At 36.0% G+C, this 26,439-nt stretch overlaps 1 protein-coding gene across 3 annotated transcripts in view; it reads right to left on the bottom strand.

The window, feature by feature from the left end:
• DPYD (dihydropyrimidine dehydrogenase) overlaps nucleotides 1-26,439 on the bottom strand; it is a 982,193-nt gene that overhangs the window by 368,995 nt on the left and 586,759 nt on the right. The window lies entirely within an intron of this gene.

Below are 26,439 nucleotides of genomic sequence, written 5' to 3'. Positions count from 1 at the left end.
CCAAAGTAAGTACTCAGTACTTGTGAGTAATTATTTTTATTGCCATTTAAAACTTTGAGATTGAGGCACAAGGTGTTTGTGCTATGCCCAAAGTCACAGTCTAGTGGTGAAATAAAAGCCACTGCACTCTTACTACATAAGGCTTTTTATTTTTGTCTAGAAAAAAAGAACACTGATATATTGTCAAAGTGAGATGAATGCTAAAAGAAGAATTTGACAATAAATCCAGTTACATTGCTAAAATAAAACAAGTTACCAAGCTACAGTGTTAAGCATATATTTTAAGGCTGATGTCAAACAAAAAAAAGTTACAATTGCAACGTCAGGTTTATAACTAAGTAGATCAGTTATTTCTGCACATGGAAAAGGAGCTAAAATGACTGTGTATATCATCTTTCAAAAGTTAAAATAAAATTGAGTTATAAAGTATTTTATCCATCCAAATAAACAACGTGTAGTCACAAGGTCATTCTTTGTGGCCACTGATACACTCTTGTGTGTTTCCTTGCTTCAAGTAGCCTCTATTACTGGGGCAATGTAGGACAAAGACCCTTATTCTTATAGAGTTTAACATTTAAATTTCCATTTCCTTAGTTTTAAAATTCCATCCCCTTTATGTATATTAATAGGAAATGTCGCTCACTACATGTATAGTAATGAGACTATGAGATCATCTAATCCTTAAATCTGGGTTAGATCTTGTTTTTGTCTTTCACTTTCGAACTGGAATAAACTGGTTCTGGTCACTAGGACAGGTGCTGTAAAGAGAAGCTTGACCTAAAGTTACCTTTGGTTATAATAGTAAAAATCTTGTCCACTGCCACCATTGCGCCGCCATTTTCTTACATGGAACATATTTGCAAGCAGGATTTGAAATAGCGCATGCGCAGCTAAAACCCGTTCCCTCCCCCCCCCCAACCTCGTTATACTAAACCAACCCCCCCCCCCCCCCAAAAAAAAAAAACCCATAAAAATCAGCATAGATTTCAGTTGGGGGAGACTGATCTGAGGAAATTTGTCCTCCGGTCTCTGCTGGGCTGGGCCTTGCTAATTAACTGTTTTCTTGAAATCCCGGTATTGTTGTGCACTGAGGAGGATTCTATGATCCCGGTATTGAAAGCCAGGACTGAGACCTTCCTGGGAAGGACGTTTATTACAACCTGAGGGCCGGAGGACTTGAGTCCAAACACCCAGCCTCCGCCAGTCTTTTAGATTGCTTTTATACAGAGTACGTAGGGGTGGGGTTAAGAAGCATTTGGTGCGAAAGGTGTAAGTCTGGCCTTCTCCCGGCTTGGGGGCTTTCTGGAAACTACGTAGGGTAGGCTTGACTATATACACAGCCCATACCGCACCACGTCGGGTAGGCTTGACTATATACACAGCCCATACCGTCCTTGAATACACATGCAGCCATATCAGTATCACTGTGTTGACACTGCGCACTGCAGGCTGAAGGACTCGCCTGAGCAATTTCACTCTGGGTGGGCAGGATCTAGCTAGGCAGCTCAGCTGCCCAAAGAAACCCCTTGCCAGAGAAGTAAGGCTTACTAGGCTTGACAGCAAGCTATGATATATGCTCTCAGCTAGTGACTAACCGGGTTCCTCTTTTCTAAATGGCAATTTTAATTTTGATAAAGCTGCTTTGGCTGCAAATATATATTGATTGTGCTGTGCGCTGGGGCTGGTTAAAAATCATCATTTGCCCTATAGGTTGCTGAGGATCATGGAGGCACAATTGGGTTTGATGAAGAAAAATATCACCCAGGGAATTTTCTTGGACATCAGCGGGCATTGGTGCCATTAAATGCCTGTGGATACAGGGCCTGGATGTGATTTTGTGCAGTCTTTCATTGGGTAGGGTGACCATAGCTAGGAGAGAGAATTACCTTAAGCAGGGTCAGGCATTTGGCTTTTTTTTTTTCTTATTAGAGAAGTCGTAGGTTTACTGAAAAATCACACAAAATAAGGAGTTCTCATACACCACACCTTGCAATACAATTCATGAGAAAACATTAGCGAATATTGTCCATTGTTTACAATGGGGCTCATTGTTTATGTTGTACAGTCGTATGGTTTTTAAATTTTTATTCTAGTAACATATAGTCAACCTAAAATTTCCCCTTTAAACCACATGCAAGTATATAACTCAATGCTGTTAATTAGGTTCATAATGTTATACAACCATCACCACCATACATTACCAAAACTTTATGATCACCCTAAACAGAAACTCTGAACAGCTTAAGCATGACCTCCCCATTCCCTACCCCTACCCCATCCGCTGAGAACCTGTATTCTGGGTTCTGACTCTATGAGTTTGCTTATTCTAATTATTTCATATTAGTGATATCTTATAACATTTGTTCTTCGGTGTCTGGCTTATTTCCAAGCAACGTGATATCTTCAAGTTTCATCCATGTTGTTGCATGTATCAGAACTTCATTTCTTTTTATGGCAGACTAATATTCTATTGTATGTATATACCACATTTTTTTAATCCATTCTTCAGTTGCTGGAGCCTTGGGTTGTTCCATCTTTTGATGACTGTGAATAATGTCACTATGAGCATTGGTGTGCCAAAGCACAGGCTTTAATTATGTGCTCTGAAAAGCCAAAGCTTACTCCGTTCTCCTTCCTCCTTCTTTGGAAAAGAGTCATACCTTTTAAGCCAAAAAGGTAGGAAAGAATCCCAGACTGGACTATTCATAATGATTTGCTACTCTTCTCCCATCAAAGTCCTTCAGTGAACTGGGAAAGCAAAAGATCTTTTTCTTGCTGGTCCCTAAACTGGAACAAAATGTGTCCAGAGCTTCTAGTGGACACTTTACTACTCATTTAACATACTCTTCCCCCAAAATCAACTGCACTAGGGAAAAATAAAACAGAGACAGAAGGAAGAGCAAAGATGCCAGATGGGGAAAGACCTACATTACAACCCCTTACCACTGACACATCTGTACATGTGAACTGATGAATGCCATTCTTTCAGCTAAGAAAATTCAGGTTATATTCTGATTTCTATCTCATTTAACAGTCTTGTCAACTACTACATGCAAAACTCAAAAATTATTTCCTAAGCAATGTTTTTAGACAATTAAGTAAATTAAAGGGAAGAAAATATACATCATTAATAAAATTCTACATTAGACCAATGGGCTAAGAAATCAAAATACTTTTATCTAAAACTGAAAGATAGTTGGTGAAAATACATTGTGGCATTCTATTTCAGAGAAATAAAGATGACAAAATATCATTTTATTCTTTATAAAAAGAGATTAGGATTTTTCAAAGAGTTGGGCTAAAGTCATTAACACTAAAAGGACACTGAGCATAAATTACTCTTTCTTTGATGACTAGAAAGCTCTTCAGTGTTTTCTGTACTTTAATTTTTAATCTAGCAGGAGAGGACATTTTTTCCCCTATCAAAAATGAGAATTGATAGATAATTTTTATTGAGAATGATATGTGGGAAGCAATGTTACTTAAAATAAATACCAGTGAAACATTTTAAAATCAAAATAATCTTTCCCTATATCCATATTTCACTTAATTTATGCCATTTCTAGGCTTCATTTTTAATGGCTCATATTTGAAAATATTATTGAATGAGTTGATACATACAAGAGAAATGCTATGTAACTTTTGAATTTCATCTTCTCCTGGTCTACATTTTCTGGTACGTAGTCTGGTGAGAAATTCATGCAATGTCAGGTAATCAAATCACAAGCATATTGTGCACTTACTGTGATAGATATTAAATAATATACAAAATGACTTTTTAAGACTTTGGCTTCAAGTCTTTGTTTATTCACCATTCAATCAATGTTTCTTGAGCATTTACTTTGTGCTAGTCTAATTCAGAAATGGTGAACAAAATAGGATAAAGCCCATATCCTCCTGGAGCTCAAATTTTAAGGAAGCAGTACTAATAAGTAAAAAACAATACATTAATAAAACCATTTCTAGGTGAGGATTATTGTTATGAAGACAATAACAGTGGACAGCAGGAAAATCACTGGGGTGCTTCGAGCTATATCAGACACTTCAGATCTCTCTGAGTTGAGAACTGGAAGATAAGGTACCTCACACTGAAGAATGGAATAGGGAGCGAGTATTCTAGGTAGAGGAAACTGCATGTGGAAAGCCCTGAGGTGGGAGTGAGCATGGTATGATCAGGAAAAAGATAAGGTGGAAAAAGACGGTGGAGTTAAGTGGCAAGACAACAATATCATGAAAGAAAATGGGAGAAGCAGACAGTGGCCATATAGCTGAGAGATTTGTGCCCAGTAAGGAGTCTGATCAATTTTGTACGGAGACACTGAAAGAATCCAAGGAGGGCAGTTAAAATATCTAATCTGCATTTTTAAAAGATTCTTCTGAGAGTTTTGTAGGGAATGGGTTAAGGGAGTCAAGGATAAAAGCAGAGTCCAGTTAGGTTGAAATAATGTGCTTTACATAAAATCTATAGATATGGAGAAGTAGAGAGTTCTGAGATAGACCCACTAGAAAAGGTGAATGGTTAGAATCAAGTGATGAAAGAAGAGGAGAAATTAAGGATGATTCCTAGATTACCGGATTAAACTTTTGATAGAAGGTAGACAGTTTAATGATTTACTATGGGAATATGATAGGATTACTAAGTGGTGTTGAGTTTACATTTGACTTTTGTCATCAGTTTGAAGAGAACCTATTCAGCACCCTAGTTCTGGCTGTAGCATCTTGATTTTCTCTGAAGATGTGGTAGTTTCCCATTCTCTCTGTTTTAGATGGGGATGACCCTTGTTTTTGATAGTTCCAGGGGCACCATCCAGGTCTAGCCAATTGTTTCATTTTATTATCATGGCCATAATGATTGGTTCAGGCAAAAGGACAGGTACCAAATCATGAATATTTGATTTCAAAGCAAGGTCTTTGAAATAAATGGGTACCAGAAAGTCTCATTCTATTGAGGTTGCCAGGTCTGAGAGTATGAGTCTCTGGCTCCCAGCAATGCTTTTCCACCTCATTCTGAGAGCCTAACCAAAAAAGAAGTCAGCACAAATGAAAGCAGAAATAAGAAATGGTACGAGAGAAGACAAGCACTATTGATATTGTTTAAGCATGAAAATCTAGCTATGCCTAAAGGTATATGTCAGTAACGTGAAAATAATATTCCCTTTTACCTTAATTTAGTTCAAATTGGGTATCTGTCACTTGCAATCAAAAGAATCCTAGTACCTCACAGTTTTGAGATTTTCTTGAGAAACATTCAGTTGCTTAGGCATAAGACCAAAAAAATAGATGTGATTAATTAGCAGTAAGAGAGTTTTGGAAATAAGATTAATTAGTAAGATTGAAAAGACAGCATGATTTACAAAATTGGAACACAGATAGAGCTCCCCTTATATGGCTGAACATAAAATACAGGGTTATCAACTATCATAAAGTTGAGACCCATCTTATCAAGAGCTTTTTCAGTGCAATAGTCATTAAAATGCTTTTGATGTGTTCCATGAAAAAACATTCTAATATTGATTTCTGCCTTGCAGAGTGCACTTTTAAATTGTTTTTTTTAAAATAGTTTTCTTGACTGATATACTTAAGAAAATGTAAACTCCATGTGTAAACATCTAATTTCTATAAGATATTAAATACTACAGCATAAACAAACAGTTATAATACTTTATGCATCAATTTTTATATGTTGATCCTCCCTGGAAAACACCTAAAAGTTTAAAAATAATAGACACTTGGTCTTCAAAAATATAGAGTTAAATGCCTTTCACTGTCATTCCCCGAACCTGTCAGATTAAAGAATAAAAATGTATTTTGATAATATCATTTCCTTATGGAATAAACCAATGATTTCATGAAGCTATTTTTCAAACTGAATTATAATAAAGTTTGTACATCGCAAATTAAGGTAAAGAGCAACATAAACTTCCAATTTGTTATAGGTAGTTTGCTTTGTCAAATTCCTATTTACTTAAAGCCTACTATGCTTGAAACACACATTGACAGCATTGTTTTAGTATTCTATAACTATACTGTGAACTACGTTGGAAATCCAGTCAATAATTCAGCTTCAAGACAACCTAAATTTTTTAGTAGGGAAAAACTGAAGTGACAAAGGTGAACTACTGTAAATTACAAGTAGCTGAGTTAGGTTTTCTCAAACAATTTAACAAAATATTTTATTTCTAACACTACTGGGATTACATGGGAGAGGGAAAATAGCATGAGATGTGATTTTTGAAAGACATTTAAACTAAGAAAATATGATTTAAAAAATTAATTAACTATAAAGTGTTCAATTTTAAATATAGTTCAAATTTTAAATTTTTATGCCCTAGTGTAAATATAGCTAAAGTGAGATCAGTACAGTTTTCCCGCAATGTACACATGGATAGTATTACATAAAAAGTGAAACTGAGAAAGGTTTAAAATTTTATTTGCTCGTTGCTTATTTAATGGTTAAATGAGAAAAGTATTCTTACAAGTTGTTTTTTTTACATTATTTTAAAAATCATCATTTTCTTATTTTTATTTGGTGCCAGCTGTCTTGTTTATGTAACTATCTCTAACACAGAAAAGTTAAACAGTACACACAGAAACTCGCTTTCTTAATAGTTGCCATAAAAAAATCAGGTATTTTTCACAAGAATAGGAATAAAACAACCACTGTGGACCACCGCAGTAATTACAGTAACTGCTGCTGTTCCTCTCCTTTTCATCATTCTTAATGTATTTTTATCTGGTTTCTATCCCCACTGAGCCTAGGAAGTGATGTCCTCAAGGTTATTAGTGACCTTGCCAAATGCACTGCATACTTTTTGGCCGGCATCTTTACTAGAACACTTTTCAGCACATAAGACTGCTAACTGCTTCCAGGTTCTTGAAATTCTCTTCTATAAGAGCTCTGGCAATACCACTTTTTTTATTTGTCTTTTTTTGTTGTTGTTGTTGTTATTCCTTCTCAAGCTTCTCTACCACTGCCCTTCCCCAACATGCTCAAAACTCAGGCATTGTGGTCCTCTTTTATTCTCACTTTGTACACATATCTTGGATCTCGTATTCACAATGATTTCAAATAATATCTATACGTAGAGACCTCATGAAGTCTATACCTCCAACCTACATGTTTCTCCTAAGTATAAGAACTGCATATCCAGTTACCTTCTAGCCCCCAAGTTCAATTGCCTGAAACCAAACTTTAATTTCTCCTTTCTAAATTTGCTTATGTACCACTATCTACTCTTTTAATCTTAAATTAGGTAACGAGGAGATTTCCTTTCTTCATCTCTGTCTCATCACCCATATCCAATTTTTTACCAAGTGCTCTCTAGGCTACTGGTTTTGAAACTTGTTGAGCATGTAGTCACCAGCTGGGTTAAACACACACATATGTGAGTGTGCACACACGCACACACAAACAAGGATTCCGAGTTAGATTGGTATGGACTGAAGCCTGGGCGTGAGGAGTTTTCAAACTCTCTAGGTGATTCTAGTATACAGGAAATTTTAAGAATTACTATTTTTGTATACTTTCCAAATAAATCTTGTTGGTGTTCCTGACTTTTCATCAACACTCTCCTAGTTAAGGTCCTCATCATTGATCCCCTGGATTATTGCAGTATCTTCCTAATTTTTAATCTACAAAGTTCTGACTTCAGCCCATGCCATCAATCAGCCCCTTCTAAAAAAACCAACCTGATCACATCACTCTTCTGCTTAACGTCCAATTTCAGGATAAAATTCAACTCTAACATGCTATAAAAGACCATGATTCAACTTTTGCTCCAACTACATTGAATTATTTTGCTTTCTGCATTCTGCATTCCCTTAACCATATGTCTATTCCTTTTGTCTGGATGAATAAAGAGTGGTCCCTGTGCTGTGGTAGCATATGGTATAATAAAAGAGGCATATGTAAACGGATACAAAAAAATAATTATAATTGTACTAATCAGGATACAGTGAAAGCAGAAAGGAAAGGCTGCTTATTTGAATTTATGTGAATCAGAGCAGGCACCACAGAAAGTGACTCTTCACTAGACTCTTAAATCATCAGTGTATATTTATTAGAAATTGATTAGAAAGAAAAGGGGGAAGAATATTCCAGGTGGAGTGAGCAGTAGGAGCAAAGGCAGTATGCTGCGTTTAGGAATCTCAAATCATTCAGTTTGGTTGGCTTTGTGGGTACAGGAGGGTCACTTCATGCGCAATGGAGGTGGATGCATGGAGATGGTAGTAGCCAGTCTTTATTTGGGCAAGGGGCTAAAACAAAGGTTTTTAATCAGCAGGGCATTTGGCTTTGCATTTCATGTTATTCTCTTCAGGAAATTCCTGTTCCTTGTTTGGACATCGCCTTTCCTAGAAAGCCATCCCTGATTGCCAGCCCTTGTCTGCTGTTAGACAATCCTCCTCTCCGATACCATACCCTCTCTTTCATTTCTCTGTCATAACATTTAATATAGTGTACTTAATTGCTGTATACATGTTTTTAAAAAATGACTGAAGTTTTGGAGGCAGGGCTCATTTTCCATCTCTATACTTCTATCAACTAGTATTGGACCTTATACATAATTGGGACTAAATAAATATTTGCCTCAGAGGAACATTAAAGTAGGTAACTGACAAAAGGAATTCCAAGTAATGGACAGGTTTATTACCATGCCATTTATTAGAATGAGCAGGGAAAGGTCTGTTTTCACTAGGTATTTGAGCATAGCTCACATACCTCCACTTAAGTTCTTCTCGCACTGCTTCACAGATGTGTGTCTATCTATATATCTGTCCTGTCTCACTCCACTCAGTGGGAGAACACACTAAATTTTATTCCCCTTTGGTTTCATCACTTGATTCAGCATTGTCTAGCACCTGATGTGCATTTAATAAATGTCTCTTGAAACAAGGGCCTCTTGTTTTTGCTTATTGTTATTTTACAATTTTCTGGATCTGTCTCTGTAAAGACTGTAGTAGCTGCTGAAAGCATGGAGAGAAAGTGCATATATGAAACTGCCATGACTACCATGTAGTTTTATACCTATGTAATTTACTGTTTTCATAGCATGACGGTGGAGCTGACTTTAATCCACCATGTCCAACTTTAGGTGGGTTGTTTTTCTACTACTGCTGACCTTTCACTTTGTCAACTGAAGTCATGAAATTGGAATTCACTGCTAAAAAAAAAAAAGGTTTGTTTCCTACATAAAACCTGTATATGAGATTTCTTTTGCTTTTATTTTCAAGGTTGTGAATGTAGTCTGTATTGATATGGTTCATTCAGGGATACAGACTTTCAAAATTATATAAAGGGGTTGATTTGTAAAATATTACTATGCAACTATTCCAATTTAAAAATTTTCTACTCAGGTGCTATAGCAAATAATCATTTAATTATTTCCCTAGATTAATAAGGCTAATAATCAATATAGTGTTAAAATGTAATATAAGAATTAAAAAAAAAACAGTTTAAAAGAAAATAATGAAAACTCCCACTATAATTACATGAAAGGAACTCCATGAAACAGTTTGGGCACTTCCTCCAAAACTATACATGAAGTACATGGGTGTTGTAAAGATTATTGAAACATTCTGTGAAGAGTTTAAATTCCCACGTGAGAATTTTATGTAAATACTGTTATTGTAATTATTTTATGATATGTAGCTCTTTTGCTCTCATTAACTATGACTGCATGTCTAATGCATGTTCACTTAGTTCTGTTGTGTGCGTTAGAGGTAGTGTGTCTTAAGCTCTTGATGGTAAGCTCCTGGCGGCCATGGGCTGTGCTTCATCATTTCTGCATCTGTCCCTGTGGACTGGGATTTGCCTGTCCTCTTTAACAATGCACCTGACACTTTAGTAGTAACTCAGATAATATTTGTTGAATGAATAAATAAAATGTTAGTTGCAGTGCAATAAATTTTTGCTAAATGAAATGTTTTTAAGTCAATGCTTGTAAATCAAGGACTTCTAAAAACACACAATTTACCCTTTTTCAGCTACACCATATTACCTCACAGAATTCGAAGTGAAGTCTTAAATTCAAGTCACTATAGAAACGTGATGTGTATTCCCCATTGCGGAAACTCTGACCTGGTTACTTCCTTCACCATGTATATCTTTCCCCAGATATCCACAAGTCACTTTTCTATACCTCCTTCAAGTCTCTGTTCCAATGTCATTGTCTCATTGTGAACCCTATTCAAAATTGCCAACTGATCCCTCCCAGCTCTATTTTCTTTTCCATGGCATTTTCTAGTATATTGTTTTCTTACTTAGAGTATTTATTGTCTTTCTCCCCCCTCAGCTGGAATGTGAATTCCACTAGAGTTTTGTACACAGAACAGTACTAGCATGTAGTGGATACCTTGTAAGTACTTGTGAAGTGATTAATTGAACACTGAAGCATTATTTCAATTTCTTTCTGTATCAGCTTCCTAATCTACAAAATGGGAATAATACGGGCTGTCATACTTATTTCATATATATTTTTCTTAGACTTACAACATATTATATACTTGACAAGTACTACTTTTTGATGAAATTCAACGATTATTATCATGACAGAGAGAATAATGTCATATTCAGATTTTCCATTTTCTACAATTTAGTTAAAGCGCAAACAATGACATTTTGAAATACTGGAATACTTTGGTTTTAGACATCCACAGATAAGACTTTTTTAAATATGTCACTGGAAAAAGGTAGAAAGCACCATCTTTATCTGCTCCTTTGATCTTCTGAGGTGTCTATTTTATGCACACCATATTTGTAAATTAATGCAGTAAAGAAAAAATCTGGATTCACAGAATCATTTTCATATTTTTAAATTTTATAGATATTTTAAAACTTATTTTTTAGATGTAGTTAAAACCCTAGGAAATATACTAATATATAGGACACCTTTTTTTTTTTTTTTTTTTTACCAAATTGCATTTCTTGGCTTACATTGCTTCAGCAGATTTGAGAATGAAAAGATTTTCCCTTCTTACCCATTTATGGATAATATAAGAATCGCAACCTGGCATTCTGCACTTAGAAAAAAAAAATTCTAAGGACTTTAAACCCCAGGCATGTGTGCTTCCCACAGTAGAAGACCCAAAGATGCTGGAAACAAATGCCACATCAAGGAGACATCCTGGGGCCTGCTGAATTTGGGACAAAGAGAGGACAGAGAGTGAGGGATTGGGCCTTTTAGCTAAGAGGTCTAAATGGCAATGTATTTAAACCTCAAAGCTGGACACTTCTCTTCCTACCCATCCTCTATAAAAACAAAGATTTCCACTGCACCTGCTTTTGTCCAGAGCCATTTCCATAATTACTCATTGTTATGAGTTGAATTTTGTCCTCCAAAAAGATATTTTGAAGTCCTAATTCCAGGTACTTGTGAATGTGATCTTATTTGGAAACAAGGTTTATTTGAAAACAGAGTTATTCACATTAAAATGAGGTTCATACTAGATTAGGGTGGGCCTTCAATCGAATATAACTTGTGTCCTTATAAGAAAGGGAAAAGAGACACCGAGAAAGAAGATAGCTGTATAATGACAGAGGTAGGGGTGGAGTTAGACCACAACCAAAGGTGACCAAGGATTGCCAGCTACTTCCAGAGTCAGAAAAGAGGCCTGGGACAGATCTTTCCCTATAGACTTCAAGAAGAGTTTGGTCCTTCCAACACCTTGATTTCAGACTGCTTGTCTCCAGAACTGTGAGATAATAAAAACCTGTTGTTTCAAGCCACCCAGTTTGTGACAATTTGTTACAGCAACTGTAGCAAACTAAGACACTCATCATTGCCTTTCCCCTCATGAGCCTACCTCCTTCAGCACTGCATATTCAGCACCCAGCACTGAGCCAGGCACAGAGGAGGAGCTCAGTGAAAACTAGATGAACGAATAAACTCATAATCTGTGCACTTTTCCTGAACAAAGGAACCCATGTTCACTTTTTTCATCTTCTTCCCACCCCTCCATTATGTCCCATCCCACAATGATTTTCCTCACTGTAATCAAACCTTTCTGGACAGGAATATTTCCAAGTTTGGACTCATGTGCTTTCACCTCCTTTTTGAGTTGCCTAATCTGCCAACATCTTGGTAAAGAGCAACAGAAACAAAACCTCTAGCACTCTTCACTTATTGGGATAATGATTCACATTATTCAAATAATAAATCATGCATTGTATCACTGAATATTGATAAATTGTTCCCTTGCCTTAATACGTTGTTCATACTTAGGAATCAACCAAAGATGTTTCCCACATTTTGTAAACATCTTAGAGCACGATCTATATTATAGATTTCAGTTCAAAATGTTTCTCTTCAGACACTTGGCATAGTGATTTACAATAAAAATAATGACAGGACCTTTTTCAAAGTGATTAGAACCTCTCTGGTATAAACTTTATATAGCATAATGAATGTGTTGACATTTGTTCCTTATTTGCATACTATAAAAATGAAACGGAGAGTACAAAAAAGTCCCTGTTAAATTCACATTACCTGTTAAATGGAGATAGTCAAAAGGCAACGTAATCTCATGAAAATTAAAAAATGGTATTTAAGCCACACTTACATACTCCTAAGATAATACGCATGCACTAATATTGACAATGCATATAAAGGTTCACAATCCACTGGGTGCACTAGAAAAAAGGTACCCCAATTTTTTTGCCCTAATTAGTCATTTGATAAAATTTTTCTAATGTGAATATAAGCCATTTCAACTGTTTGGTTAAAGTCACATTTGAAATAACACTATAATCAATGCATTAACAGTTCTAATCCAAAACAAACTCTTAAGATCTTTTCCTCAGAGTTTAAAATTGTATGCCTGTTCACAATAATATACTGAAAGCTTGAAAATAAAAAAGGTATTTCTTGTTCTTAAACATGCCTTTTTCTCATTGTACATACTTTCTGTCTTGCTCATGAATTCAAAGATATAGATATCGATGCTGTTTTCAGGGAACAACAATGAGGTGTTTGTTGTGTAATATTTTCTCTCCCTTCTCCCACACAAAATTACATGGTCTTTGAAACTTTCAAAGCAAAAAAGGAAAAAAGTATCCCTTTTAAAATGAAGTAATTGCATGGCTGATATTTGTAGTCTTTTAAATTAAAGGTACAATATATACATTTTTCCTACTATGAGATTTGCCAATTTGAATGATTGTTTCAAAAATAAATTTATAGGCATACACTTGTCTTAGCAAGTCTTGCATGATGGTATACACAATTAAGAGTGGAGAAAAATGTGCAAGATGGAAATTTGGGGTTAGCTATTGTTTTCCGTTTTGATAATTGCTGTATTTTTCAAAGACATTTGTTTTAATTACTTATTATAAGGCAAAGAATGGCCTTTAGAGTAATCTAAAAAAATAAATTTTGGTTCAGAACCTTTTGAATTATTTACAGCTACCACCAATTGATCAAACTCCCACTTAGTGAAAGAAAAGAGAGGTGTTCCTCACAAAACAAGTAATCATGGTAGAATACCATAAAAGCTTGTGATCAGGACTTTAGTCTCAGATGCAGCCCATGTCCCCAAATGTCTCATAAATTCTTCTAATGCATTTTTCACATGCATGATCGTGAATGCCTATTCAGTGAAAAGGTTTACCATATGTTACGCTTTTCAGCTATGAAGAACAAAGGGCACATGGTCCCTGGCCTTGTAAATTTGGAACAAAAAGGTGTATAAGCAAAACAAAAACCTCTACATTTTTTACTAAATAAAAGACTGAGTAGAAGCTCGTTTGGCCCCATGCTGTTCTTTTTTGAGACAAAAGTATTCAGTGAGGGCAGATAGAAAGAAAAGGAGATACAAATGTAGTAGACCTCATGGGTCACCCAATCTATCTTCTCCCTGGTAAAAAAACGGTTTCCTACAGTATAGCTTTGAGTGTTTCCTTCGGTCTATTTTCAGAATGATTTCTTTAGGAAGAATTCACAATATAGTAGGTTGTTACTGTCAAGAGTTCCCCAGCCATCCCCTTCCAGCCCCCTTTTAAGCTATTCTTAGCTATGCCTTTTGAATCAGGCTAGACAATACCATTTCCTCTTTTCTTTAAATATATTTAATGACAGAGTACTATTTCTTAGATATTATTCATCCAAGTCAGACAGATTTATTGCATTTGCTAAATAAGTAGCATTTTTCTGCCAATTAAGTATATATGTAAAAAAATTCATATGTACAATAGAAATTATATATAGATTATATACATACACACATATTTATAGACACTTTCTGCTCAAACAACCACCCTGATAACTCCACTTCCAAATGGCTACCTATGAGCCCAATTACTCAGCAAACAACATGCTAAAAATTAGAGAAGTTAGAAGGAAAAATGCTACTATTCAAATTGAACCTTAACTTTTTATCCATTCTAGGCAAAGTTCTTCAAACTGTTATTTAGCAAAATTAGTCTTTCTATCAAATTTCATTACTTTTAAACTATTTTTATATCAGTTAAAATTTCTGTGCCAATTGCAAGGCAGCTTTTATTTCACATGAAGCCCACTTATCCGGAGGGTATAAGAAAGAGGAAAAAATGTTCAAGGAAAAAAAAAAAAAACTCTAGGAGATTTGCTGAATGAAAATATGGGAAATCTGTCAAGCTACAATTTTTTCAAGGTCTTGCCTAATTTGAGCAAGTGGTATATCGGAATCATTGACCCTAAATAAATTAATCATGATGATCTTTTCCATAATCTCTGATTTGATGAAACAACACTTCATTTCCAATGATAAAAATACTATAAAAATACTATTTTTGTCCACATTTAAATGTGCTACTTATCAGTAATACGGCACTTTCCATGCCTTATTAATAATGGAGCTTTTCCTGACATCCCTGCAACATCACCTTTTCTCTGAAACATAACAGTTGTGCATGTATGTGTGTATATGTGCACATATGCATTTACTCCTGTAGCATTTACAGGCTGTATAGATATGGTTTTTATTAATGTCTTCTTTATTATTTGTCTTCTCTGCCCAACAAGTGTGTACCCCTTTGGTAATGGGAACTCTTTCCTATATGCTTCATTTTTTTTCAGGTAAAATGTCTTAGCTGTAACTTTGATTAATAGATATGATAACTATTCAATAACACCTGTCTGACTCATCAAAAGGATGAAAGAAATGATTAGTATAGTAAGAGCAGTCTAACAATATTGATGCTTAAGAACCATTGACTTTCAGTTCTCAGTTGTCAGAGTTTGGTATTAAATAGCTTTTGGTTGAGAATCTGAAAATGTTGCAATATAGCATGCTTTACAAAGAGAACAATCTAATTTCTTATAACTCTGAAAGAACTCCAAACTGTGTCATTCCATTTACCTACAAGGACTAAATTCACAAGATTTAGCCTCTCACTCACGTAACATGGTCCAGAAACTTATTGTCTTGTCAATGATTCATGTAGAGCTATAATTTGGAAAAAGTGAAGGAAATGTTTCAAGTGATTGCGCATGGTGTCAGACCCTTCCAGAATCACCGATTGAGAAAATGTTTTACTCTCTTGACCATGAGGCATCAAACATGTGGAATCCCCTCATTTTCAACTTTGAAGACACTATTTTGTTTTAACTTCTTGGTATGGAGCAATAGCTTTCCTTCAAAATAGATGCCAGAATATTTTGAAACTACTGGAATGCCACTTCTATGGTGGTCAGCAGTTGGCATTACCAGTGAGAAGAACATTTCCCATTATTCTTGGCAAAACAGAAAATAGTCTACCTGGAAATCATTAGGGATCCATGATCTATAAAGCGACTGAGAAATAAAACACAATTTTAAAACAACTTAAAGGTGTTGCTCTACTCATCAGTGGGTGATTGGATTAATCCCACTCCCTTTGAGCTGACCTTACCCTGGAGGAGCTTATCCAACCCGTCTTTAATTAGACCTTGGCTTCATCTCCGACCTAAAAGCCTTCTTTTGTCTCTTACTTTTCTACCCTTGGTCCCCAGCATTTGCCTTCAAATATAATAAAGCTATGCAAGAATTAATTAATTTTAACTTTCTAAGGAATGAATGGAGTGATTTGGACCCAGATATGGTTAGGCTTGGAACGCACCTCCCTTGCTTGTTAGTTATTTATCTCTGACAAGGGACATACTTTCTAACCCTATAGCCTATAGTGAAAGGAACATAAACTTCTACCTTCATTAGCTGTGGACCACAGATAAGTTTCATAATCTCTTGGGTAAATTACTGACCTCTGTGAGACTTGGTCTCTTCACTTGTAATGTAAGATTAATAACAGTTATCTCAGTGAATTGTTGAATTAGTTTTTAAGGTATTTTATATTAATTTGTCTATTTCTATACATCTTTATTTCTATCTCTAACTTCAGGTTCTATATCTAACCCACTATTTCTTCTTCCATACCTATATTGATAAATAATAAACATAACACACTCAAGAAATATTAGCTAGTTCCTCTGCCTCAGTAGTTAGATCACATTGTAATGTCTAAAATTATATTTTTGTATATATAAAAACTAAACCAAATATTTCGATTTCAATTTCAACAAATTATAATATATGCCTCTAAGCAGTAGGATTGTGTTAGCTGAATGGTTGAAGGAAATACAGGGAGTATTTTCATTTAAACAAAGCCACAAATAGCAGAAGAGTCTTTAAATAGCCTTACTGTATTGTCTGGGATATCTGATTTTGATTTTATTTTACTATGTTGTTTTCACTTCAAATTTTTTTTTCATTATTGATATACAAATATGCTTCTTATTAAAAACTACCTAGAACATCAAATCCCATGCAATAAAAGTGTTAACCATTGTAAACCCTGTCATGTCTCTGAGAAGCAGAGGAATTATCTTGTTATCAATTTAATAATGGAACATTGAAGTAAATGATGCCATCCACTGACACCAGTAACACCGACTCTCTGGGGAAATTCATGTCTGTGAGAACTGTCAATCTAGATGGATATGGACATATTAAACACACTCCCTTCAATCCATAAATCTCCCCTTTCTGGGGTGCTTTAATAAAAAGAGTCCTTATTTTGATAAAGACATGCCATGCAGAATATCTTGACATTACTGATCTATAATCCCTTTATTTAAAAGAAAGCATTTTGTGGAAGGGGTCAGTAAATATTTTAACACCTTTTCTTTTCCTTTTTTTTTTCTTTAGCATCTAACATGTAAATATATTTTTGAGGTTTCAGATGGGTGAAGTATTAATAATTACAAAGAGATGTAGGACGTGGATATAATTTATTTATTCAGCTATTTGCTTTAACAAGTTTTCTGCAAAACACCACAGCTTTGTTGTTTTGCATTAAAATTAATCCTAGATCCATTTCAGAAGGATATGATGATTCCTTTTATTAACATTTTCGTACATTTTCCCATGAGAAAATAAGACAAGAAAAGTTAAAATTATGAATATAATTTTATGAATCAAATATACAGTAGTAGATAAAGATGAAAATCTCAGTACAAAATGCATTGTAAGAAAAAGCAGAAAGCAAGACAGGAGTTCAGCTATACTGTTAAATTGCCAAAATGCTTCAGTATCTTAGATTGCTGGTCCAGATTTAATTGTTTCAGTGGACACAGGTTTTAGCGGAAACCAAGAAACAATGCCACCCTCAACTCCTAAGGCCTAAGAAAAGGAAGAACAGACACTGACAAGAAAGAAAAGGTACAAGGGGGAAGAAATGATTCTAAAAGGTTTCTTGAAGGTTCCAGCTGATGTTGAACTCGTACCCTCCACCCCAGACAATAACAGTCCAGGGTACTTAGATCACTTGATGTCAGTCCAAGCACCTTTTACACAGCCCACCTGGATATCCCATAAGTGCCAGACACTCCATGTACCCAAAACCAAACTTACCATCTCCCTTCCCAAATCTGGATCTTCTGCTGGGCTCAACCTTAGTGAATGAAGCCTCCAACAACAATTCCTTAAGTCAGAACTGATAATCATTTAGAATCCTTTCTTGCCCTAATGCAATACACTCTACTCTTGTTACTTGAATAGTTGGCAATCCCAACTCCTCCACCACTCTAAAACTTATCACCTCTTCCTCATCTACTACCCTTGCTGTAGTTTAGGTTGTCCTCATTTATTACCTAGACCATGTCTTCCTATAGCAACTTAAGATATAATATGAATTTCATTCTTTCAATAATCCCCTAAGAGAGGGAGGCACCAATATTTCCATTTAAAATATATTTTATAATTAAAAATAATGTTTTAAAAGTTAGGTAACAGTTTAGAAAAATTAAAAGTAAAAATCTACCTCTATCACCACCCCCTGCCTCTAGACCTTTTTGCAAATGTGAACACCATTAATGCTGCTTATCTACATAAATATAAATACATATTCTATACCAAAGAGAGCTTATTATGCATACTGTTATGTAATTTGCACTTTGTTTCCAAAACCTATCTTGGAGCTTTATTTAACCAGCTTCAGTGAATTATACATCTTTCCTAGTTTTTTTTTTTTTTTTAAAAGCATTAATGATTAACACAATAAACATCTTTCTATACATGTATTAAAGATTATATCCACTGGGAAAATTCCTATCTGATAAATTTCTGGGTCAAGGGATACATGTATTCAAAATTCTTATTTTATTGTAAAATTGCTCTCACAAAGGGTGCATTAATTTATAATCCCACTAACAGTATGTGAAAATGCCTATTTTCCCATATTCTTTTGCATTAATCAGAGTCCTGGCAGGAAACAGATGGCACATTCAATTTGGGTAATTTGAGTAGAGATTTAATAAAGGGACTATTTACAAAGGTGTAGCTTGTGTAGGGAAATCACAAGGGACAGTGGAGGGGACTGAAGGAGCCAGTGGGGAGCCATTACCGCCCTAAGCCTGGCAGGCTGGTGAAGAGGACCACCAGGCAGGGGCTGAGATTTCTGTAGTTTACACAACCACCTCACAACTCCTCTGCTCAGTCCCTCCAATCTCTCATGGCTGAGGCCAATTGGAAGCCAGAGGCAGCCTCCGGACCTGGTCAGTCCTCTAGACACAACCCCTGTGAAGAAATGGGGAGAGAAGAGCAGGAGCAACAAATGGAAGAGGCTGAGCACATCTTGTTAGGGGTAGAATTAAATGTTACAACTTTCCAGAATAGAAAATTAAAAAGAGTCTGCATGTAATGCTAAAACTTATGGATCTTTCTACTCTGCCAGGCTGGTTTCTGAACTATTATATGTTCTTTTGCTAACTAGCTTTGTTTTCTCCATGAAGTTTCTGCAGAGCCACTGAAGGATCTTTCCAAAATGCAAGTCTGATCCTGTTAATTTCTCTGCCTAAAATCTCTTGGTAGTTTTCCATCACTCTCCAGGGTAAAGTTGAAACTCGTAGGCAAGTATGAATGGTCCTTGATAATTGGGCCTCTGTGCTCTGGCTTCTCTCCAACCACCATGCCCGCCACCCTCACATTCCTAAAGGGCACTCAAGCAGCACTAAGCCATTTGCAGTTCCTAGCTGTGAAACAATTCCTATATTTGTATGTGACTATGTATTACTCTGCCAGCAATGCAAGCTCTTCCGTTGTCAACATGATGAACTCCTCGTCATTCTTCACAATACCACTCCAGAGTCATCTCCTCTAGGAAGCTTTTCCTAACCAACTTACTCTTCGGCGCTCGGTACTTTCAATTCCTCCATGACGCCGAGTGTTTCTCTTCTGACGATGTTTTCTAAACCTGCTGACTTGTTTGCTCTTCCTTTACACTGTGAACAACTTGAGAAAGGCATTTGCTTGGGAACAGCTGATTGATTGCTTTATTGACCTTTCTCTCCAGTATCAAGTGCAGACTCTGATGACCTACGTGCAAGTCCTGGCACCTTCAATGACTTGCTGTGTATAATTATTTAAATCCCTCAATTCCCGTATATTTCTTAGCTGTAAAATGGGTACAATAGTAGTGTCTTCTTCTTAAGGTGGCTGTGAGAGTTAAATGAATTAATATTTGCCAACCCCTTAGCACTGTGTTTGGTATATAAGTGTTCAGTAATGTTAGCCATTGATTTTGTTAGTTCCCGATGGCTTGTGCTACTTATCAACTGGATGCAATTTCTAAGAGGCTCGGATGGACTATTTGCATGAAAACCCGCTAGCTCTTCCTGAGAAACAGGGCAAGAGTTCAGGCCCTGACACTATGACCCCGATTTTTGGGCAAAGGAAAGAAACTTGGTTGCCAAAATCTCTGGATGACTGCAAACTCTGAGGGTAGGTTTTTCGTCCATTTCTGGTAATTGCCTAATCCATAGCATGGAAGAGTGCCTAGCACATAACAGATGTTAGTAAGTATTTGTTGGAAGAATGTATGTGCCTTAGTTTGGAATACAAGCTGCTTATCAATATGGACCCTCACTGTGGCCCGAGGAGAAACATGCCCTTTGTCTCTGTGCCAAGGGGAAATTATTGCAACTCTTCAGTGAGATCGAAACATGCCATTCAAAGAGCAAAGCAACACTTTGAGGGTCTTAAAGACTTTTATCTCCAGTGGAAAAATCTCCCTCAGCTTTGAAGTGACCGTTGTAGCAGAAATAGGAAGAATGTTACCAAGAACGGAAACAGGAAGATTCACTGAAAAAGATGAGGTTCTGAAATACTAAGAGGAATTCTAAGGCATATAGAGGAAACACCACAGAGGCAGAGAGATGTAGACTAGGGCCCCTAGGGGTTGTAGTCCTATTTTAATACTGGGTCCTGTTCTGAGTTCAACAGTCCTGAAATTGTTACTCATTTTCACTTCTTATATTTTGTCAGTGGGAAGCAAGAGCTATGGAATTTTCCTGATCATTAATTGGAGGTGGCATTAAGAGTTTAAAAAAAAAAAAAAAGGAAAAAGAAAAAAAGCTGACTCTTAGTCACAGATATTAGGGTTTGGAAAGCATTTTTACATTATTATATTAAAACATTAAGACAGGTACCAATATGTGAATATGAAAGTGTTTACAGTTTAAAAACTGTGCATTTCAAATAAAATAATATATTTTGGGGGGAGAATTTTAAATTTAAAGTGAAGAGGGCTTTCATGATTTGGTTCTCTGGTGTTTATCAAGGGACCATGGAACTCACTGGATAAGGCCTCAGAGGACAAATGACTTCGAACTAGGGGGTTAAGGTCACATTTGCAGACTTCTGATAACATGCCCACTGCTGTCTAGGGAATGTGGTAAGCAGAAATAGGAGAAGAATATGAATGCAGCAAACTGAGTAGGGGTTAAAGTACAGTAAACTTAATTAAAATTTATTTTTCAGATCTGGGCTTTAGACGTCTTATTTCCTACATCCATGATGCCAATGCATCAGTGGCATTCTACCAGACCTTGTGGGTCAGAATAGACTCTCAATTTACTGTATTAACAAGGAGACCCTGAGCACATAACAGGATGGTGGATACTGGTACTTCATTCATGAAGCAACTACTGTGTGCCAAGAATTGTACTAATTCTAGTTATAAAGTAGTCAAGAAAACAAATGTGGTAGCAATACACGTAAGCTTACAGTGTAGTAGGGAAGAGAAAGATCCAGCAAATATAACTTGGTAGTATATGATTGGAAACTGATGAGTGCTGCAAACAGGGTTCTATGCAAAAGAAAAAGGTGAGAGGATTCTAATATAGCTACCCTCTTGGAGAAGTGACATGTAAGTGGAAATCCAACAAATGAGCTGGAATTTATTAGGTGAAAAATGGCCCAATTCAAGTAAGGAGAATAGCATATCTCAAAGCCCAGAGGCAGTGAGGACTAGGCATGTCTACATAAATAAAAGAAGCCGAGTGTTGCTGGACGATTGTGGAATGAGACATCGTCAGGAAGGCAGACAGTAGCCAAATTAAAATATTGGCCCTAGCAAGAGAAGTCAAATTGTGATGATTTTACCAGGGATGAGCTAGAAAATTATCCAGCTTTCCCATTTTCTCTCATTCTTTCCCATTTTCTTCCACTCGAGGATGGATTTGCAAAGTACCATTGGGGGAAAAAAGTGTATTCAAGGCTGTGAGTAACTATACACCCTCTAAGTTCATTTTCTTTCTGGTTCTATAGTCTGGCCAAATGGAAGGAGGGTGTGAAAATGGCTAAACCGGGGTGGATGGAAGGAAAGCAGCAACTTCTTTTGTTCCTTCCTTTTCAGACCTGACATTATCCTAAAGAAGAGAGTACAAAATGACATTGCATCCCTCCTGCTGGGGAAAGTGCAGAATTGGTCATGGGCAATTGTGAGCACTGAGCTGACATAGTACCCTGGTGACCTGAATGAGTTAATGCATTGTCCAGAAGCTCTAATTTATAACCAAGAAGAATTTGGGGCATTCAGAGGCAGATTGAATAGGTCCATTTTTACCCATTGTGATTTCAGTGACAGGTCCAGTTTGCTCTAGCCTAAACTGACTCACCACATCACGCATTCAGGCAATTAAATCACCAACCTTTTGACATCCTGTAGAATCTCTGCAATGTAATACAGCATTGTCACTTCAGGTTCCAGTCTAATGTGCCCTTTACTTTCCAGTCCTCTTCTCTTTATAGCCAATTCACACTGAAAGTTTGACTCTAATTTTAAAGAAATTAGTATCATCGTTTATCCTTCCATCAGTCTGTGTGGGCTAAATCTTGTTGATAAGCCCATAACACCAAAGATACAACCAGAAATACAGGCATTCCTTCTGATTCCAAGATTTGCATCACTTAATACACCAACACTGTTTCATATCTGTCCTTTTGCATAGAGCTTTCTTTATTATTTACTAATGATAGCAAAACACAATTCCAATAAAATTCAAAGTCAGAGGGAATAAAATACTTTCTAGAACTGTTCATATAATTATTGAAAATTATATCTGGCAAGTTCTTAATAATATTCAAATGAAATGACAGGTGAAAACTTGGTTTCTAAAATAGTAGATGTTCAGGGATTACCTGGTGAATTCCAAAATTTCTGTTGTGGTCGTTTACAAAGGAACTGACATGATGCTGCTGGATGGAAAAGCAGGTTGGAAATGTTTCTTTCATCACAAGAGCAAAAGTGACAACTGAGAAAGGTAGTCAGAATACCACCAGCAATGAAAACAGATACACCGTTCAGGTAAGAGAGAGAGAGTAGAAACAAGAGCTGCTAAGAATATAAGAGGAGGATCCTTTGGCCCCACTGGCTATTACCAGAATCTTAGTAAGGAGGACGTGAACACTGACCACAAACTATATGCTTTGAATATCATCATGCAAATATTTATAGCAAAATTCTCCATAATACTCATTACAGAGTTTGGGCTGAGTAATTCTTAAAGGATCCTTCTGTCACCTTCACAAGATCAATGTTAAATAGCCTTCCACTTTACTCAACACTGATACTAGTATGTGAGATGGTGGACATCCCTTAAGAGTTGTATTCTAGATCCTTGCCCTCAGGGAGCAAAACCCTTTTCAGAATGCTGTCTTACTGAGGAATAAGTTTTTCTCAGTTTTCTGCAATATGCAAATCCAAACAATTAAGAATCTCTAGACGGGCTATTTCCAATTTCCTACATTATATTCGTGACTAGTATATTCTAAACACATAGGTTAACCAAAACAGTTTTTCAGATTTGTTAAAAACTATTTTATTAAATGTACATAAACTTGTAACAATGACATCATTTCTATTTCATATAAATCATATACATAATGAGTTTATTCTAGCAATTTTAAGCCATGTGATAACTATGCTTAAGATATTGCATTATACAAAATGGATTAAAAATTTTTGGAATGCATTTATTAATTTGAAGCTCCCAGAAAATAAATATGTATACATCTGACATAGATATAAACAATTTTTTTAAAATTAAAATGTTAATTTAAGTCAGCAGAATGAGCAGAATTTACCAAAATCTTCCAGCTCAAGATAAGCAAATGCGCAGTATGTGGAACAGGTTTCACCTTTACAACATAGATTATTAAGCTGATCTCTAATAAACTGATGGCTTGCCCATTTAAGGTCTTTTGGCAGAATGCAATTAGGCAAATTAAGATATTTCAGAGTAACATGAGCATTCTATGAAAGCAACAATTATCAATTAAATGGTAAGTTTATGAGAAGATCTTACTAGTTAAGTATTACCTGGGAATAGTTTCATCACTGAAATATAAAAATATCAGAAGAAATAAAAATTAGAGCTTTCTATTCTCCTTTTACATATACAACTTTAAAAACAAACAAACTCTGCTCTCTTCAGTGGCTGTGCTCTTTATTACTGAAGAGGAAAAAAGTTAGAAGGCACTTTATAGGAACTCACAGATATCTATGATTAGTAAGGTTTCATTTTTGGTTGGGCTCTAGATTTAGAGCTAAACTTCAATGGAGATGAAAGTATATTTGAACATCTTAAAAAACAGGCTTTATCTTTATCTTCGCATACTTCGGTTTTACCCCAAGTCCCCCAACTTCTGGTCAATTTCTCCTGCATTGTAAAAAAGCTTCTCATCTGAACCTCGACAGCTTTTCACTGTGCCCTTAACAACAAGTTCAGCTTCTTGCTTGCATTTTAGCTGGACAATTTCATACATGTTATACATACTGACATTACTGAAAAATAAATCTGAATCTTTTGAATTCTTTACAACTATAATCAAAGGACCTAACAAAACAAATATAACAAAACCTTACATTTGTTAATTCTAGGTGGTGCATCCAAAGGTGTTTGCTGTATTATTTTCTATTTTTCTCAATATTTTGCATTTTTCTTCAAAATTAAAATAAAAGTACTAATTGGGATTAGTCTTTTGAATATAGGCTGGAAAAGAAGGACTATAGAACCATGAGCGGGCTGGGAGAAAGAGTAGTAAAGAGTTAAGAGGCAAGAGGTCATACAGATGCCAAAGAGCACACATGATGGGGATACAAATGATGTGGGCCTTTGTTCAGATACCAGGATCTCAGTGTTCAAGATAATTCTTCAGGAAACAAGACAAGGACCTGCCTAGGGAAGAAGACAAGTAGAGACATGAGAGTAAAAGTATCTGGATGATAAAAAGTCAAGAAATGGTAACACATATCATAAATATTTCTTTTAAAGTTGCTTAAGATGACAGCAGATCTTTGACAGAGGAAGATTAAAAATCAAATGCTAAAGTGCTCATGGATATTTGAGAGTTGAGAAGGAACAAGAGAAGGGAACGCAGAGCAAGGACTCACAGGGCTATAGGGTAGGAAGAGGGTGGAATATCCCTCATGGAATACGGTTAATGAAGAAGAATGCTTGACTACGCACCTAGATGGGGCAGTGGAAAGTTTGGAGAGTGCTGCCTGTAACTAAGAGCCTATAAATAGAAGTGCAGATGTGTAGGGGGGTGAGGTGAAGGTTGTCAGGGAGGATAGAAAAGGAAGCTCATCTATTTGAGAGTTTTGAGAAATGCTCCTTTTATTTTCAGGAGAATACATTTTTTTTTCATTAAGGCAAAGAGTCAGAAGGAAGAGTGTAGTAAAATATTCAAGTTATCAGGCACTTTCTGGAAGAGAATATGGATGCCACAGAGCAGAGTGAATAGGAAAGAGCAAAGTGAAATCCTACTGGGTGATAATTAATTAGAGGGAATTAACCCACACTGGCGATATGGACTCTTACCGTGAGAAAGTAAGGAGAGTAGCTAAATCAGTAGATGCCACTGATTATTTGGGAAAAACTAGAATTTTGTTTCATATAATGTTCCTGCAAATTCCTACGTTATGAGAGATTTCAGATTCTGAGTTGGTAGAGGAAAGACTGTCGTTTGTGTGGCATATAATCCATGAATTAACTTGCTTTCACATTGCATTATTTCAAGTTTAATCCTGGAATATGTCCTTTGGGAATATTCCTATTAACAAGCAATGACTTGGAATACCATGATTCACAAGAAAAGGCACACAGCTAAGGATTTACCTTTTTTTATTTGCTTGTTTTTTATGGATTTGTTGGTATGTCCATGCAAAAGGTAAACTTTCTGAGAAGGGAAGTCTCCAGGATCAAACAAAAATCACCTTGATTTTTTTTTTTTTCTGTTTATTATCTCAGGAGCCAAAATAAACCTACTCCTATTTCTGTTTGACCAAATGACTGACACTTTTGTGTGCCCAAAGATCTATACTCTCATCACATACACTGACTATAATACAAAACTCCTGCTTATCTATTCTAGAAAATTACTGAGAAAACATAACCCCAATCCTTCACTCTACACTAGGTACCAAAATAATTTCACAGCTGATTTAAAACTCTTACCCTCATCTTCATGCCCCAAGTGCAATATGACCTGTCTAGCCGAGAAACTAACGGAGCATTCTCTCCCTTCCTCCTTCTGCTTCGTGTTCCCCAGCTCCCAGCAGTGGTCTGGTCCCATAGTTAACCTCACAGAACAAGATAAAGCTTTCTTGACCAATGAAGCAGGAAGAAAAAATCTCTCCCTGAAAGT

Source organism: Dasypus novemcinctus, chromosome 9 (assembly GCF_030445035.2).
Source record: "Dasypus novemcinctus isolate mDasNov1 chromosome 9, mDasNov1.1.hap2, whole genome shotgun sequence".
Classification (NCBI taxonomy): Eukaryota; Metazoa; Chordata; class Mammalia; order Cingulata; family Dasypodidae; genus Dasypus; species Dasypus novemcinctus.
This window is presented reverse-complemented; position numbering and strand designations above follow the sequence as displayed.